At 38.8% G+C, this 12,598-nt stretch overlaps 1 protein-coding gene across 4 annotated transcripts in view; it reads right to left on the bottom strand.

The window, feature by feature from the left end:
* Positions 1-12,598, bottom strand: part of KIAA1328 — a 173,127-nt gene that overhangs the window by 102,970 nt on the left and 57,559 nt on the right. The window lies entirely within an intron of this gene.

The raw sequence follows: 12,598 nt of genomic DNA, 5'->3' as shown, positions 1-12,598 counted from the left end.
CCCCTGTCACGAACAGAGCAGGGCGGATAGGGAGGTTCTGGCCCCGCCCCCGGTCACACACAGAGCCGCAGGGTGATCAGGGGGTTTGGGCGCTGCCCCCGTCACACTGATCCCGGTGCCGGGAGGCCTCTCGGCTCCGCTGATCCCGGTGCTGGGAGGCATATTACCCTTTTACTATATAGGAGAGAGGCTTGGTGCATGGGTGGGGCTGGCTGGTTTTCCCTGAAGGGTGTCCTGGATCAGGGCGGGGGTCCCCACTGGGGTGCCTGGCCAGCCTGGGTGAGGGGATGATGGCTGTTTGCAGCTGGTCACACACCCTTCAGGGTGGGAGTCCCTACTGGGGTGCCTGGCCAGTCTGGGTGAGGGGCTGAGGGCTGTTTTCAGGCCGATTGAAGCTCCCAACTGCTCTTTTTTTTCTTTCTTTTTTTTTTTATTCTGGGCCAGCTTTAGCTCTGGCTCCAGCTCTGAGGCCTCTGCTGCTGAAAGTAGGTATCTGGTTTGTTTAGGTTCTATAATCGAAACAATGTATAACTCCAGCTCTGAGATCCCGGGATCGCTGAAAGCAGGTTTCTGGGGTTTTGTTTAGCTTCTATATTTGTTACAATGTTTCTTAAACTGCAAGCTCAGAGGCCGGCAAGGCAGGCGGGGAACGTTGGAGTCCTCCGTCACTGAAGCAAGCAAGCCTCATGTTAGTTTCAAGCTGCCTGGCTGCCGGCCGCCATCTTGGCTGGCAGTTAATTTGCATATCTTGCTGATTAGCCAATGGGAAGGGTAGCAGTCGTACACCAATTACCATGTTTCTCTTTTATTAGATAGGATATATATATATATATATATATATATATATATATATGTGTGTGTATATATATATATGTATGTGTATATATATATACATGTTCACCAGCTAATAACCTTTGGGCTGTTTCCAGTTTGAAGCTAATAAAGCTGCTGTGAACATTAGTTTGTTGGTATACACTGATTTCTCTTGAATAAATACCTAGGTAAAATGGATGAATCACATAGTAGGTATATGTCACTTTCTTAAAAAGTTAAAACTGTTTTTGCAAAGTGGTTGTACAATTTTACATTCCTATCAGCAGTGAGTGCATGACAGTTCTAGTTCCTCCATATCTTTGTTGGACAGGACAAGCTTTTTTAATGCTGGCCAATAGCTAAATTTCTAATACATATGTAGTGGGGTATTACTGGGGTTTTATGTTAATTTCCCTAGTTATTAATGATATTGAGCATCTTTTCACATGCCTATTTGCCATCTATATATCTTTTTTGTGTGTGAAGTATCTGTCCAATCTTTACCCATTGTTTTAATTCAGTAGTTTTTTCCTTATTATTGAATTTTGTGAGTTATTTATATATTCTGGATGAATCCTTTATCAACCATTCACATTCCAAATCTTTCAATCTGTGCCATGTCTTTTTATTCTTTTAACAGGGTCTTTTAAAAAACAGAAGTTTTTCATTTTAATGAAATCCAACTTCTAAATTAATTCTTTTATGGATGGTGCTTCTGGTGTTGTAGCTGATAAATCTATGAATAACCCAAGGTTGCTTGGATTTTCTCACGTTTTCTTCTGGGAGCTTTACACTTTTAGGTTTTACATTTAGGTCTATGATTCATTTTGAGGTGATTTTTATATATGGGGTAAGTTACAGATCCAAGTTCACTTCTTTTGCATTGCATATGCAATTGTGAGATATCCATTTGTTGAAAAGACTATTCCTTCTCCACTAAATGTCTTTTGCACTTTTATCAACTAATCATTTAGGCGTATTTGTTTGGATCTGCTTCTGGATTCTCTATTTCACTGATTTGTCTATCTTTGTACCAACACTGCACTCTAGGTTTATAATAAGACTGAGAATTAGGCAGTGTTAGCCCTCTGAGTTTGTTCTTTTTCAACATTGTCTTGGTTATTCTAGGGCCTCTACATTTCCATATCAATTTTATAATCAACTTGCCTTTTCTTTTCTAAGAAATTAGAAAAAACCTTGCTGGGATCTTGATTGGGATTGCATTGAATCTTTAAATCACTTTGGAGAGAACTGACATCTTTGGTATTGGCATCAGGGTGACGTTGGCCACATAGAATGAACTTGGAAGTATTCCCTCTTCTTTAATTTTCTAGAAGACTTTATGTAGAATTGGGATTATTTCTTTAACTGTTGGTAGAATTTACTAATGATGCTACTGGGCCCTCTGGTTGATATTCCCACCTGTTATTTTACTAATATGAATTCTGAAATGAAATGGTGACTTCCTCTGAAAAGTTCCTATCACTTGCTCCTCACCAATTAGGTTTTCCTTGTTAGTTAAAATTAACTCCAAAGTAATAGTACTTCTCACTACCTCCTTTACCTTCACTTGGGCCAAACATTATTACATATTCTGAATTTACAACAATGAGTCTTCTAGCATATGTTCAATATTATAAATTTGATGTCCCTATTACTATAATATCTTATTTCTATGCTAACCTTCACTCAGTTTTTAGGGCAGCATCATCTACTCCTATTTTGTTTACTACCACAATTTCATCACTTCCATATCTCTTTCCTATCATCTTTACCCAAATGCTTTTAACTGGGATACTACCAGCAAAATAAAGCATTTTCTTTATTCTTAAATCTTAAATCACTTAGAAGTATGCAATCACAGTCATTTAGACCTGATTTAAAGGCCCAATTTATTTCTCAGTCTGCTCACATAATACCTATAATTTATATCTATAACAGGCATAAGAGCTTCCCTAGGGTGCTATAGGTTCAACTCTAAGGTTTCTAAAAATTAAGCATATTGGTAGGTATTCATGCAATCTTCTTTCAGACAATATTAACCTGCAGCTTTGAGGGAGAAAGGAATCTGTGGTTAAAGGCTCAGATGCAACTGTGAAACCATATTCTTGAAGAACAAAGCAAGGCAAATTAAAAACAAAAACAGTGGCAAGGATGAAGAGGAAAGATTTGGTGGTATAACCTAAAGACATAGAAATGGCTCCATTAGGCAAAAGAGTAGGTGCATAGTACATATATTTCTACTAATCTCTAAGTGATACTAATGATAACAAAAAAGACTGTAGAGAGATTAGACATAAGGAAAGTTATAAGTAGGTTAAAGCTCCAAGTCTGTATGTGATTGAGGCATATAGAGACGAAGAAAAGAATTAACATAGCATGTCAGAGACTATCTTTAGAAAGGCTGCTTGTAAGACTGGCCCTTGGCTGGCATTATGGGAACCTGGATTTGGGGAGTATTCCAACCATTCCCTAAATGATAAGGGTATTTTACTGTCCTAAGTGATTTCTGTAAACAATATTGTTTATGCTCGACATGTGCTTTCCTTCTGGAAGTCTGGAAATTAATATATTCTAGATAGAGGATAAAACATGACTAGCTTCCAATAAGAACCCTGGGCACTGAGTCCCTAATGAGCTTCCTTGGTAGAGAATACTTCACATATGTTGTCATCATTAGATGTTGGAGGAATTAAATGCATCTCATGTGATTCCACTTGGACAAGATTTTTATAAGACTGTATCTGGTTTCTTCCAGACTTCACCCCCAAGTATCTTCTGCCCTTTGTTGATCGTTTTGTATATTTTCACTATAATAAATCTTAGCTGGGAGCATTACTATTTGTCATAACATAGTAAACCAACAAACTTGGGGGTGGTCTTGGGAATCCTGATACACCCAGTTTGTGGGTTTAATTGATTAATATAGTCCCTTACTTTAAAAAAGTGAGGTGAAGGTGGCACACAGTTCCAGCTGGGAGTTCTTCTCTTTGAGACAGTATTCTGAGTGTTCAGGCAAAAGCTCTGAAAGAAGAGGCACCGAGCAAAACTCATTTATGTAACAGCATAACGATAGAGAGAAAATGGTAGTCACTCAACCTGTCAAGCAGGCAGGCTTTCAGCAAACTCTTATTTCATGCCCAAAGCAGAGCAAAATGCTTAAGGCTATACACCTTTTGAAAGCTCTGATCACTGCAAAGGTATAAGCTAAACAGCAATAGACTTATGAATCAACAGAGCATTAAACTGAAAACGTTAGCGTGTCTTGACTCAGTCTGGAAGAAGACTGAAGCTACCAACGTGGTTGGCTAACCAACCAGAATAGTATTACCTGCCAATGCCACTGAGAGGCCTAATGATGCAGTGAAAGATGAAGGAGCAGGGGACTGAGGCTTCAAGTCGCTCCTTTGTCCATCAGTGCTAAACAGTAATGTATTCAGGGAGACACACAGTACCTTTTATGTTTACACTTCCGTTAGCCTACACTCTTAACATGTTGCCTCTACAAGGAGTATATTTATAGCTGACTGAATATAAAGCATGATTATCATTCTTAAAAAAGCTATTAAAGCAACCAGGATGATACTACATTCTTGGAATATTTACCAGAGTTTTCTTTTAATCGATGCTCCATTTAAAATGAAATGAATTTACTTAGCAAAACAGAAATCATTCACATGGCCTGGGAGATTAAGATCATATAACAACACAAGTCACACGCTGAGCTCAAAATCTTAAATTAATCTGACTGCTGCACTCTCAGAGATTTCCTCCTGCTCAGCATTCCTAAAATTTAGTACCATAAAAGTTAGAGCTGGAAAGAAAACTTAGATAACATCTAGTCTATTCAAATGTGTGTCAAAAAAGACTTAATGTACTTCTCCTGTAGCATTTAGAGTATCTTGCATTTTTTTCTTAAATCATCCAACTACTGCATCCTTGTGTCCTCCTACCCTCCTCCTCCTTCCATACATCCATTGTGTCTCTTAAATCAGAAAAAGTCACTAACAGGAAAAACCCCCATCTACTTCAATGTTTGGTGACTAATGTAACCTGGAAAAACACCTGCAATAATTATATTTCATTTTGACACTGAAATTTTCATTTGATTTCATTCCTTAGTATTCAACAATAAAATTTTCTACCAACGAATAGGTGAAAACATGTGTAATATACCAGATTCTTTCTGAAAAGGACAGATCTCACCTAAACTAACAAGCCCAGCCATAACTAGTTCATCTCTTAAAACTGTCAGCTTGTTATGGGAACATATAAACTTCTCATAGCCAGGCTTCATCACCACCCAGAACTGCACTGTCCAATATGGAAGCCGCCAGCCATGGGAAACTACTAAAATTTAATTTGTTAAGATTAACTTAAAAACTCAGCCTCATTAGCCACATTTCAAGTGCTCAACAGCCACACTGCTGACATGCTACTATATGGGCAGTGCATATGTAAAGCAGCTCCATCATCATAGTTCTACTGGACAGCTGAGCTCTCAGAGCTATTCCACTTATAGGTAGCTGGATTCACAAGAAATCTATGTCTTTCTCTGTTTTGCTTATTTTCTATGACATCCTAATCCAGCAGCTTTCTATCATGGCAAAGAGTAAGCATATATCCAAGACACATATAAAAATACAGTAATTACAGTAGCCACGTGGTAGGACTATAAAATTATTTGGCCATTAATTCTAACTGAGGGGGACAAAAGCTTTAATTGGTTATTTTTAATTTGGAAAAGTTATTTAGAAACAAACAAGAAAAAAGTACATTGACACTCATATACTCTTTAGACCCAGATTTACCTATTGTCTGCATTACTTCCTCTCTATCATTTCCACATTCAGCACTTGCACATATTCATACATATATTTTCTGAGGTATTTGAGGGTAACTTTACACACCTCATGACCTTTATCCCTAAATATTTCAGTGAGCATTTCTAATGAATAGGAATGTTCTCTTACATAATCATAGTAATTAATTTCAAAAACTTTACCTAATCCATCATCCATATTCTGACTTTATCAACTGACCTAATAATATTCTTTATAGTATACTAGTGGCCTGGTGCATGAAATTCGTTCCGGGGGGGAGGGGGCGGGGAGTCCCTCTGCCCAGCCTGCACCCTCTCTAATCTGGGACCACGAGCGGGATGTCCGACTGCCCACCGGGATCAGGCTTAAACGGGCAGTTGGACATCCCTTTCACAATCCAGGACTGCAGCTCCCAACCACTCACCTGACTGCCTGCCTGATTGCCCCTAACCACTTCTGCCTGCCAGCCTGATCACCCCCTAACCACTACCCTACCCACCCGACTGCTTCAAACTGCCCTCCCCTGCCAGCCTGGGTCCCCCCCAAACTGCCCTCCCTTTTAAGCCTGGTCTCTCCCAACTGCCCTCCCCTGCTGGCCATCTTGTGGTGGCCATCTTGTGTCCACATGAGGGTGGTCATCTTGTGTGTTGGAGTGATGGTCAATTTGTATATTACCTCTTTATTATATAGGATTCCTCCAAATGTTACATGATAGACAGTGTAGGATAAGATACTGCATTTAGTTGTCATATCTCTTTTTTTAAAAAAATATATTTTATTGATTTTTATAGAGAGGAAGGGAGAGGAATAGAGTCAGAAACATCAATGAGAGAGAAACATAGATCAGCTGCCTCCTGCACACCCCCCACTGCGGGATGTGCCTGCAACCGAGGTACATGCCCTTGACCGGAATCGAACCTGGGACCCTTCAGTCCACAGGCCGATGCTCTGTCCACTGAGCCAAACTGGTTAGGGCTAGGTGTCATATCTCTTAATTCCCTGTTAATCTAGAATATTTCCAGAGCTGTTGTCTTTCCTGATATTTCCATTTTTGAAGTAGGCAGTCCCCTCTCCCCCTCCTTTATTTACTAGGTTTGTCATTCTGTGCTTGTCTGATGTTTCCTTATGATTTAGATTTAGGTTATGCATTCTCAGTTGGAATACTGAATAGGTGACGTGTCATCAAAGTTTAACATCTGGAGACATAAGAGTCCACCTGTCTCTCATTGGAGATGTTAATTTTAATCTCCTGGAAACCTCCCCCCAACCCCACACACTGTATAATTACTGTTTCCTTTTACTCCCTCGCAATTACTAAGTAGTCTCAGGGGAGATGCTTAAAGGCCACACTGATATCCTGCTCATGTAACGTTGGGCCCCTTTCTTTCATAAGTCTGATGTCCATATGGGAATACTTCCACACCATCCAGCCTTCTGTGTCCAAGGCAACTATGTAACGTTGCCTTGCATCCTCACCTCCACCATCTAATTCAATCAGTGTTCAAAGCTTGATCCCATCTTTCCCATGGTTTCAAAAGAATGATTTTCCAACTTTAGCACTCCTCCCACGTTTTCCAGCTGGCCTTTCAGCATTCCACTGTAAATAAATCTGCCTTCCTCCCCCATCGATCCATCCATGTATGTATGTATGCATCTATTACTAATATTCATGAATTTCTATTATCTCCCCAATAGTGTATAACTCATTAAATCACTACTGTTCTTAATTATTTAGTTTATTTAAGTATGTTCTTATTAAATAAGATAGGTTCTATATTGGTGACATTACTTAAATAGGAAACAATGACTGGGTTAACACAACCCCATATTGACTGGAAATATCAGGCTGATGCCTGATGATGAGCAAGTGAGGTAGGAGGAAGGAGGAGGAGGGGACACAGAAGGCTGGATGGTGTGGAAGTATTCCCATATGGACATCAGACTTATGAAAGAAAGGGGCCCAGAATAAAATCGGCCACAGGCTTTCCAGCTATGTCTGTTAGCCACAAATGGAAATGTCCTATTTTCTGTTTAGAAAATTGGCTTCTATTTAAGGAAAAACATATGGTTAATTTTCTTCTGTGCAAGAAAATTCCTGAGAAATCATGATGCACAGCAAAATGGGGCTAAAATAAATGGAAAAGAAAGACAAAAGTGGCAGCATAAGTTAAACATGAATAGAATCAGGACTACAGTTCAATACAAAATATGGTTATAGCTGCTCTTGTAACTCAGCAGCTTCACAATGACTCGCTGTTGTCCTCATCAGAACTAGAAACTATGTAACGTTGCCTTGCATCCTCACCTCCACCATCTAATTCAATCAGTGTTCAAAGGTCCTAAGGAAATGTGATTTTTTAAAATAGTTAATTTAGAGCTGCAGAAAAGGGCAGACTTGTCATTAAATAACTACCCATGAAAAGGAGAAATCTCATGAAGTCTAAAAGAATAAGAAGACAATTGCTTTTGTCTGTGAAAATTTAGAATTAAGTTTTCTGGCTGAGCATGTTCAAGATGACGATCACAAAAATTAATTTCAGTTTGAGTACGGTGTTCAGAGACAGAGAAAGTAGAATCTGAGTGACATCCTGCTCGTGGGAAAACAGAAAATGGCTCCCGCCAACAAGGAAAGCTCACTGAAACCCTGAGAGGGTTTCTGCGGTATATGCGCCACTCAGTAGAGACAGCATTCACATAATCTTCATTGTAAGGAGAGTTAGCTGGTGAGAAAAAGTAAAAAAGGAAAAAGGGGTGGGTGGGAGAAGGTTGAGCAAGGGGCAAAGTGAAGAAAAATTGATTGAGAAAATAAAGGAACGTTGGAATAGAAAGGACCTTATACTTTCTTCTTCTCTTTCCCTCTGTGGTCTCATTTTCTGTATCTCAAAAAATGGATAATTAAATGACTTATCCAAGTGCACATGACTGAATTATCAGAAGAGTAAAATTAGAATCCCAATCTTGTTTCCAACCAAGCAGCTGAAGTGCAACAGAAAGACCACTGACCTGGAGATCCCAAGGTTTAGGTGTGAATCTTTACTGCCACTGGGCATGAGCAAAAGTCGTGAGATTTCATGAACACTTTGAAAGAAACTCTGGCAGTCTAAGAAAAGTGAGTTAACAGATTTCTGTGAGTAGACACTAGGGTAGCATTAACTGCTGTAAGTTTATGTTAAAAAGTCCCAAAGTAGAACTCTAAGATGTAAGTGGTAAACCTACAAAAACCAGAGAGCATATAATTACCTCAAGTATTGCTTTTAAGTTTTGTTAGGTAGAACCAAAGCACCTTTTAGTCTAGGACTGAGTCTGCCCTTTCTGATGCAATACCCTTCTAAGTACTGTACCTGATGCCAGACTGCTTGGTACAAACAGGATCTATTCCCAGCCTATGTAAGTTCCAAGAATTGTTCCCTCTTCTGGTAGTTCTTTCCCCCAGACTCATTAAATATTCTCATACTTATGCTTGATCATTAACTAGTTTAAAATTAGTTTGAAGTACCCTCTTACTGCAGCTCTCCCCTCACTGGTTTTCTGCTCTGAAATCTCACCCCACCTTGGTCTCCTCAAGCTCCCAGCTCCATCTTCTCAGCTCATGGAGACCACCTGTCTCTACTTGGGCTCCTCTATCTGGGTAGCATCCTCAGGCAATTGCATGGCTCATGTAGTTTGTTGTCTGGAGGCAGAAGTCCTGGAAGATCTTTAAACCAGGAATGAAAATCAATTTTGTGCCAACTTGGATGGACTAACAGTGGCTATTGGGACTGTAATAAAGATTCTAAGGTCATCTTTGTGTGACAGGAAAATAGCAGCATGCACACCAGTTCTTAACTTACAACTCCAAATTACACTAGAGTACATCTTTAATTCTACGATTACTAAGTAGATATGGCAAATGACTCTCAACTAAAAAGAACTCAAAAATATTTTTTTAAAACTGCAGGGATTGTAGCTCCAAGATTCTATGGCATAGAGTAGTGGCAGTGGAAGTAATGAGACAGATATTTAAGTAATTTTGGCACAATCACAGGTGAAGACCTTTATTTAGGGATTCTTCCAAATGCAGGTGAAAGGAAATAATGTAAGCTTCCCTAAATGAGTAGGAGGACAGACAGAATGGTGGAAACAAAAGCCAGAGAGGAATTAGAAATTGAAAAGCATCTAGAGACTTGGTGGGAAATAAAGAGAAGCCAAAGAATGGAAGGGGAAAAGAGAAACAAGAGGAAATAATGAGCAGCAATAGAAAAGGAACCAGAGAGAAACAATACTAATAAATGGAATATAATGGCCAGATGAGAACAGCAGAGATTCATTAATATCCACTGCTGCTGGCTAAAAAGTGATAATGGTTTTATCCATTTTATAGAAAATGGAGAAATTTCAAGAACATTCCAAATTTACCTTTGTACATTTACCAAAAAAAAAAAAAAAAAAGGAGATAAGAAAAATAATAAGTTAGGCCTGAATACTAACATTTTAAAAATACAGCTACTCAGATGCTGCCTATGTTTTATCATAATACTATAGGCCCAGCACGCGAAATAGAGAGAGACCAATCCACTGCGCCAGCGGGACCCAGACCCCTGCCACGCCACAAGACCCAACAATGCACCTCCTGGTGACCAGTCTTTGGTCACTATGCCATTACGGCATTACGGTCACTCTATTTTTATAATATAGATAAGGAGAAATGAGGAGAAACTAATATTTCTAAAATGGTGCAGCCTATCAAATATGACTGAAATAGAAATTATAAGATCACAGTTTGAGGTGACACTGTTTAAGCTCAGGTTCACAAAAAAGAAATACCATTCAATTATGATAAGAAAAGTCATATTCTAAAATGTACATTGGTCAAAACCATGGTTACTAGATTCTCCCATATCCAAGACTAAGGCTACACTGAGCACTGTTTCTTAAGATAAGGAAATGGAGTAACAGACACACACCAGTGAAATATCTCAATCTACATAGAACAAGTGAAAAACCTTTGTAGAACGCACCATGAAAAACTTGTAATGATTTCCAAAATGAATGTAAAATGCATTTATCTTTGAGGCAGAGCAAGAAAGAGAATGGAGAAAAGCAAAGAACAATTCACCTTGTAAATGGACCAATTTCTTTTCAAGGAAATGGCAGAATTTGAAAAAGAAAATCATAAGACAGGGCATTCTTCTGTAGAACTATGGATTTAATAATACTATAAGCAAAACCTATAATATGCAATTTGAGCCAGATGGCAACCGATGCAAAGAAGAAACAGAACAAGTCCCTCAAAGTCAAATGAATGTCTCATGAAGAATGAACTGCTGCCATCTCCATCACAACATCTGGAGACGAGGTTTAAAAAAACAGACACACACAACTTATTTTGAGAGCAAATTAAAATGTATGTTTACCTGACATTGTGGCTACTCACAGGAAAAGCAAATAGTTTCCCACCATCTCTACTATACTTGTGCTCTGGTAGTCAAAAACCGTATGTCAGATTAAGAGCCAATGAGGGTTAGCCATAGAAACAAGGACATTTAAAGCAAACATTTTTTTTAGCTATCTTAAGTTTTCTTTTCCTGTTTCAGAAATAGAAAAAGGCCTCTTTATCTAGATTCTAGATGCCTTGAGAGCCTCTAGTGCTGATTTCTTGACTGTCTATCCTTAAGGTCATAAGACTCTATGCTGGCTACTGAAAGGCCCTTCACCTCCCCTCACATACTCTTGGCAATGGGCTGCCTTTATTTCTGTGCCCTCTAACACACCTATGTCATGTAAAGGAAGGGAGGGAAAACGCCAAAACAAAAGTAAAACATCTGATCTTCATGCTACAATTTTCTCTGTCCCACCAAGAGCAATAGGTAAGGACCACCTTAAAAACTGCCTGCTGTTTTCAAAGTGGCAGGAAAAATCCAGATAAACACAATCAAGACTGACTGTTCCTCTTCATTTTACAGCCTAGGTTTTCAGAAAACAGAACAAAAGAAAGTATTTCAAATTAGAATACAAATAAACCATTCATACTTTGGCCATTTTTTATAGATGTCATGACTTCAAAAGAAAAGCAGATTTTTCTAACCAATGGACACAGACACGGGAGGGGGGGGGTGAGGGCACGAGGGGGGGGGGCAATGGGGCGATAAGGACACATATGTAATACCTTAATCAATAAAGAAAAAACAATTTAAAAAAATCTAAGTTTTACCACATTCCAGCAAAATTATTTCTTTCCTTTTTTTAAGTTTTCCATATGTCCAAACTTTAGGTTAACAACTGGAGTTTTCTTGGCCAAAACTCTTAACCCACATGAGGCAGCTCTGCTGCCTCTACGTTGAACAGCAATGGTGTTCTTCAGAAGGGCTGCACAAAGCCATTCGGACAGGATTCTAATTCAGAGGGGAGGATAATTCCTGAGCACAATTTCCGTGCTTTAACACAGGAGGAATGACTTTGACTGTACTACACATTTTTTTTCTAAAATGTTTTAATATACAAGACTTATCTTCATCCATTTGAAAATTTAAATTCATATGGATAAGAAAATGAAATAAATTCCTGGAGAGCAAGAAGTCAGTCTGTAAAGCTTATTTCATATCACACCTGGCAAAGTTCTGAAACTTCATTTAATATACCATTTGATGAAATGTATGTAAATGTTTATCTACAAACACTCTCAAATATTTATGTGACTAATACATATACACACAAACATAAAATCATGCAAAATATTTTAATTTTATCCAGTTAAAGCTTTTGTAAGTTACCAAGTCACTTTTATGATTCTAAAAATTTAAGCACGAGTTAGGAAAGACTTATTAGTGTTTTCCTTATGGACAATGAGTAACAAACAGGCACAAACAGGCCACCTGATTTTCATTAAGCAACAGAACAGTAGCCTGCTTTACCACTCCTGCTGTGCTTTCACACAACCAGGAGCATCCCACTGACCCACAACTGCTTCCCGACACCTGGGCCCC

Source organism: Myotis nattereri (assembly GCF_964212035.1).
Source record: "Myotis nattereri genome assembly, chromosome: 8".
Lineage (NCBI taxonomy): Eukaryota > Metazoa > Chordata > Mammalia > Chiroptera > Vespertilionidae > Myotis > Myotis nattereri.
The sequence above is the reverse complement of the archived record's forward strand: the minus strand, read 5'-3'. Positions and strand labels throughout refer to the sequence as shown.